Genomic DNA, 6,962 nt, shown 5'->3' on the forward strand with positions numbered 1-6,962 from the left:
TCCCAAAATACCCTTACATTATGAGTTATGAGATATGTATGATATGATATGATGCTAGAGTAGGCTAGGTATTCTTATTAGGACTAGATTGGCCTGATTTGTGAGGCCTTAGCCTAGGGATTTTGCTGCTAGGAGATGCTTGAGAATGAATAGATAGCAGCGAGGAGCTTATGATCTGCTTGAGAGTAGACTATGCATAGAGGGAGAGTATAGTACTTGGGATTAAGGATCCTAGGAGGAGGACTTGGGGTGAATAATGATGCGGTGTAGACGGTAGTATTGGGCCAGTACTACCGAAGGCACCAGATCAGTGCGCAGCCCAAGTAAGAATCCTTAGGGTACCAGGGATCAAGTAGGATTGGGATATAGAGTGTGTGTACACTCGAGCAAGTCTCTGATATCTTGTGTTGAATTTCAGAGAGAGACATCATGGTTGAGACACGCCACACGCCAGGGACTAGCAAGGGGGTGTGAGCGATGAGGAGCTCCGCCAGATGATTCATGATGAGGTGGTTGCTACCATCCGCGCTGATATTCTAGAGATGTTTGGGTCTATCAAGACCACATTGATTGAGACTTTTGATGAGCGGTATGTTGCTCTTTCTGATGTTGCTGTTGCTGCAGCCACTACAGCCGTTGCTGCTGCTAGGCCGCAGGGGGGAGGCGCGTTGCTGTACTGGGAGTTCAGAAACACGAAGCCACCAGAGTTTGATGGGACTCAGGATCCGATAGCCACGATGAGGTGGATCTCTGACATTGAGGGGTGCTTCTACACATGTTCATGTCCGGAGCATCTGAGAGTTCGGTTCGCGCTGAACCAGCTTCGCTTGGGGGCGAAGGACTGGTGGAAGTTTGTAACAACGCACTATTCTTCTGCAGAGCTTGCTGCGGTGACCTGGGAGAGGTTCACCGCTATGTTTCGTGATGAGTACGTTACCCCGGTGGAAAGGGAGCATTTGGCCCAGGAGTTCTTGACCCTCAAGCAGGGTACTAAGTCTGTTAGTGTGATCACCAGGATTTTTCATGAGAGGGCGATGTTTTGCCCTGAGCACGTGTCTTCCGAGCAGGCACATATGAGTCGGTATTTGAGTATTTTGAGGAGAGACATTCGTGAGTTCGTGGCGAACTCGACGTACCGGACGTTTTCCAAGCTTCAGGAAAATGTCCAGAAGAGGGAGATTGAGCTAGAGACTCATGTCAGGGAGGGCGCGGAGTCTCAGGGGAGGGATCGGCGACCGGAACAGTCCCAGTCGGCTGCCAAGCGGGCTAAGCCCGCCGATTCGAGATCAGGGAACCAGAAGGGCCGCACTTGTGGCAAGTGCGACAAGAGTGATGAGGAGGTATGCAGAGTAGGGTCTTGCTACAAGTGTGGAAAGGAGGGGCACATGGCCAAGGATTGCCCCAAGGGGTTTGCAGTTTTCTTTCAATGCAACCAGACCGGACACCGGAAGGCCGAGTGTCCACAGTTACGAGGGTTAGCTCAGGGAGCTTCTCAGGGATCTGTCCTTGCTGTTGTTCGAGCTACAGAGAGTCGGCTGCTGATGGTCGAGGCTCCGAAGCCTCGCGGGAGAGCCTTCCAGTTGAAAGCGGAGGAGGTCCGTGCAACACCTGATGTTGTAGCTACTATGTATTCTTTCCTCTGTTTGTTTTGAGTTTGTGGTGGTATGCTTATGTTGTGATATGCGTTGGTACGTTTCTTGTGTGTTCTGAACTTGCTTTGGTGTTATTTGACTTAGTATTCATCGAGAGGCATTGAGTCGACCTTTGCAAGTTTCCATAGCTGACGAGAGAGCAGTGTATGCCACTGATGTGATTCGAGGATGTGTACTTGAGATTTTCGGCATTGAGTTTCCGGTTGATTTGGTCCCGATTGCTATGGGAGATGTCAGTGTCATCGTGGGCATTGACTGGTTGAGCATATTTGGAGCGGTTATCGACTGCGAGCGACAGCTGGTGACCATACGAGACCCTAGTGGGGTAGTTCTTACGATTTATGGCGAGGGTACCCATTCTGGATCAACATTTTGTTCAGCCGCGAGAGCGAGGCAGAGTCTACAACAGGGCTGTAGTGGGTATGTGGCTTACGTGGTGGATACGAGGGTAGGTGCAGAGAGACCGAGGTTTGTCGATGAGGTCCCGATAGTGCGTGAGTTCCCGAATTTTTTCCCCGAGGAGTTGCCGGGTGTGCCTCCCAAGAGGCAGGTGGAGTTCCGTATCGATTTGGTTCCATGGGCAGCGCCTATCGCCAAGGCGCCCTATCGCCTCGCACCTCCAGAGATGCAGGAGTTATTCTCGCAGCTTCAGGAGCTACTAGGGAAGGGGTTTATACGGCCGAGTAGCTCGCCGTGGGGAGCGCCGATCCTTTTTGTCAAGAAAAAGGATGGTTCACACTGGATGTGCATTGATTACTAGGAGTTGAACAAGCTGACGGTCAAGAACCGTTACCCCTTACCGAGGATCGACGATTTGTCGGATCAGTTGCAAGGAGCGTCTTGGTTCTCCAAGATTGATTTGAGGTCTGTATATCATCAGATCAGGGTGCGTGATGAGGATATCCAGAATACAGTGTTCAGGACTCGTTACGGGCATTACGAGTTTGTGGTGATGCCTTTCGGGCTCACCAATGCACGGGCGGCGTTCATGGATCTCATGAACAGGGTGTGCAGGCCGATGTTGGATCGTTCGGTGATAATGTTCATTGATGATATATTGGTGTATTCGAGGTCCAGAGAGCAGCATGGGGAGCATTTGAGGGAGATCCTCGGAGTTCTGAGATCGGAGAGGCTTTACGCCAAATTCTCCAAGTGCGATATCTGGTTACGGGAGGTCCAGTTTCTAGGACACCTCGTCAACCAGAATGGGATATTGGTCGATCCGGCCAAGATTGAGGAGGTGATGAGTTGGGAGGTACCGAGATCACCTTCGGAGATCAGGAGTTTCCTGGGGTTGGCCAGATATTATCGGAGATTCATTCAAGATTTCTCCAGGATTGTAGTTCCTCTCACCAGGCTGACCTGGAAGGGCAGGGCTTTTAGTTGGGGCTCGGAGCAGCAGGCCTCATTCGACACACTTCACCATAGATTGTGCGAAGCCCCAGTGTTGGCCATTCTCGAGGGAATGGAGGACTTTGTGGTATATTGTGACACGTCGATATCGGGACTAGGTGCGGTGCTGATGCAGAGAGGGGATGTGATAGCATACGCATCGAAACAGCTGAAGCCTCATGAGACGAGGTATCCTACTCATGATCTGGAGTTGGGGGCTGTGGTGTTCGCCCTCAAGATTTGGCGTCACTATTTGTATGGGGTTCGATGTACCATATACACGGACCACAAGAGCTTGAAGTATCTGATGGATCAGCCCAACCTAAACATGCGTCATAGGAGACGGTTGGACGTGGTAAAGGATTATGAGTGTGAGATCCTGTACCACCCGGGAAAAGCTAACGTAGTAGTCGATGCCTTGAGTCGCAGCGCAGAGAGTGCCCCTTTGCGAGATTTTTGTATGAGATTGACAGTGATGACTCCGGTGTTGGACACCATTCGGGAGGCCCAGGTGGAGGCCATGAGACCGGAGAACCGCAAGCGAGAGCGGGTGATTGGTCAGATATCAGAGTTCATTGCCGATAGCCGGGGGCTTATGGCCTTCTAGGGCCGAATTTGGGTGCCATTTGAGGGTGGGCACGTGCCATTTGGATGGAGGAGGCACACAGGTCGAGGTTTTTGATCCATCCGGGGGCCACTAAGATGTATTTGGACCTGAAAAGAGATTATTAGTGGCCCTGTATGAAGAGGGATGTGGTGTCGTTTGTAGAGAGGTGCTTGACCTGTCGCAGGGTTAAGGCCAATCACCAGTGTCCATATGGCAAGTTGCAGCCGCTCGAGGTTCCCCAGTGGAAGTGGGAACAGATTTCCATGGATTTTATCACCAAATTGCCGAGGACTACGAGGGGCGTCGATGCAATTTGGGTGATTGTCGACTGGCTGAAAAAAAGAGCGCTCATTTTCTTGCTATCAGTGAGAGCTCTTCCGCAGAGAGGCTAGAAACGGTGTATGTGAGAGAGATGGTATCGCGGCATGGTGTGCCGATCTCGATTGTGCCAGATCGAGATGTGTGTTTCACTTGCAGGTTCTAGAAGAAGTTCCATGAGGAGTTGGGTACTAGGCTGCATTTCAGTACCGCTTACCACCCACAGACGGACGGACAGAGTGAGCGGACTATTCAGATGCTTGAGGACATGCTTTGGGCATGTGTGCTGGACTTCGGAGGGAGTTGGGACACGTATCTGCCTTTGGCTTAGTTTTCCTACAACAACAGCCACTATTCGAGCATTGGTATGCCTCCCTTTGAGTTGTTGTATGGGAGGAGGTGTCGGACGCCCATCTGTTGGGGAGAGGTAGGGCAACGAGTGATGGGTAGCATTGAGATAATGCTTCAGACGACAGAGCAGATTCAACAGGTTAGACAAAGATTGCTGACGGCCCAGAGTCGCCAGAAGAGTTACGCGGATTGGCTTCGATCCGAGCTCGAGTTTCAGTTGGTGATTTTGTACTCCTGAAAGTGTCTCCTTGGAAAGGAGTGATCCGATTTAGGAAAAGGGTGAAGTTAGGGCCCCGGTACGTTGGACCGTTCAGGGTGATCACGAGGGTGGGCAGGGTAGCATATCGATTGGAGCTACCTACAGAGTTGAGCCAGATTCATGATACCTTCCACGTGTCTCAGCTGAGGAAGTGTATAGCCGACGAGTCGGCAGTGGTTCCCTTGGAGGATATCCAGGTGGACGCGAGTCTGAATTATGTTGAGAGACCGATCGCGATCCTAGACCAGAAGGTCAAGGTTCTGAGGAACAAGGAGGTGTCACTCGTTCAGGTCTGGTGGCAGCATCGGAGGGGGTCCAAGCTGACTTGGGAGTCGGAGTCAGAGATGCGAGAGCTGCATCCGGAGTTTTTTTTAGCATGAGATTTCGAGGGAGAAGTCTGGCTCTAGTGGGGGAGAATTGTAACATCCCGAAATTTAGGTAAGGCCATTTAGCTCTTCCTTTTTATCAAATGGTCAAGACTAGTCCTTGAGTGAGTTCTTGTAGCACATGAGTACGCTGGGTGTACCGGGGTACGCTGCGCGTACTCATGCGCTTAATTTGGACGTGGACTCGCCTGGGTACGCTGGGTGTACCTAGGGTTACGTTGGGCGAAGAGGGTCCAAATGCAAACCCTAAATGTTTGGCTTGTGCACTATTTAAAGGATGCTAAGGGTCATTCCCAGCCTCCATATCAATGAGTGAAACCCTAAGAGAGAGCCTTCCATCATTCTTAGCTTGAGTGTGTGTGTGTGTGTGTGTGTGTGTTGGAGCTAAAAGTGTCTTGGTGTGTTAGTGAAGAAGAATTGTGGAGGCTAAGGCTTGAAGTGCAAGTTTGGATCTGAGATCTACAGAGGAAGGAGCTGCATTTGGAGGTATAAATTTCAAAACTTTCCTCCTTATTTGGTTAGATGATTGTATGGACCATTTCTAGGGTTAAAAGTCCCAAAGGTGGAGACTTTATGAGTGTAATGTACTCCATGGACCTAGATCTGTCCCATTTCAGTGATATTTGTGTTAGAGATCCGTAAAGTTGCCATCTTGGTCGTTGTCATTAGGTTATGCTTGAGTTATGAGCTTTCTAGAGTTGGGAAATGGAATGTTATGGGTGTTAGTGACTTGTCCAGCGATGCAAAGGCTTAAAGTCACCAACTTTATGGATTAAGAGGCTTAGAAACGGTCAGATCTAAAAGTTGGACGTGGGTCTTAACTGTTTAAGACCTCGAGAGCTTAGAGTCTGGAACTGGAGTTTACGCGCGGCGTAATCCCAGTACGCGCGGCGTAAGGGGTCACACACACCGTTTCTGTGAGGACGCCGAGTACGCCCAGCGTACATGTTTGGTACGTGCAGCGTAACCCACAGGGTTGACTTTTAGGGTTTGGTCAACTTTAGAGTCTTTGAGCCATGAGAGGGGTAAAATGATCTTTTACCCTTCTGAGAGTACTAAGAGAGGGAATAGCCTAGCCTTAATGGATGTATTGATTTAGAGTGTTTATTTCATATGATTAGGCGGAGGCTAGATCAGATTTTTCAAAGTTAAGATTTTACCGAGTAACCCGAGGTGATTCTTCTCACTATACTCTACATAGAGTGGTAATCAGAGTTTTTTTGTATGCTTTTGCATGATGTGATTTCTATGTGAATTATGCTATGTATGTTCCAGAGTTTTTAGAGTTAGGTCTGGAAGGTCCACAGAGTTAGGGTCAGAGGGCCCACAGAGTTATGGAACTGGAGGGTCCCACTAAGACACATTGACCAGAGGGTCAAACAGAGTTATAACCTCAAGTGGCTAATATGTATTGTGTGTGTGGTATTTTGGGGAACTCACTAAGCAATTATGCTTACAGTGTTGTGTTATGTGTTTTAGGTACCAGTGAGGATCGCGGGAAGGCGCCGGTTTGACCAGTACACACTCGAGGAGCTTTTTACATATTTTGATCTTAGGTTGTGATGTTATGAATTGATTATGTGATACAATGATGTTTTATGACAATTATGACTGAAAAGGTGTTTTATAAATGTGAAAAATTATTTGAAATTTTGGGTGTTACAGTCAAGGCCTAGCATTAGAGGCCACATGGCAAATTGCAGCCTCTCGAGATTCCCATGTGGAAATAGGAACAGATCACGATGGACTTCATTACCAAGTTGCCGAGGATGGCGAAGGGATTTGATGATATATGGGTCATCGTGGATCTATTGACCAAGAGTGTGCATTTCCCGTCCATACGGGAGAACTCATCGGACGAGAATCTGGCTGATGTGTATGTCCGCGAGATCGTTGCTCGCCATGCAATTCCGATCTCTATTGTTTCCGACCGATATGTTAGGTTCACCTCCCACTTCTAGTAAAAGTTCCATAAGGAACTGGGCACGTGGCTGCAT

Source organism: Lactuca serriola, chromosome 1 (genome assembly GCF_051521515.1).
Source record: "Lactuca serriola cultivar US96UC23 chromosome 1, Lser_US96UC23_V15, whole genome shotgun sequence".
In the NCBI taxonomy this organism is placed as follows: Eukaryota; Viridiplantae; Streptophyta; class Magnoliopsida; order Asterales; family Asteraceae; genus Lactuca; species Lactuca serriola.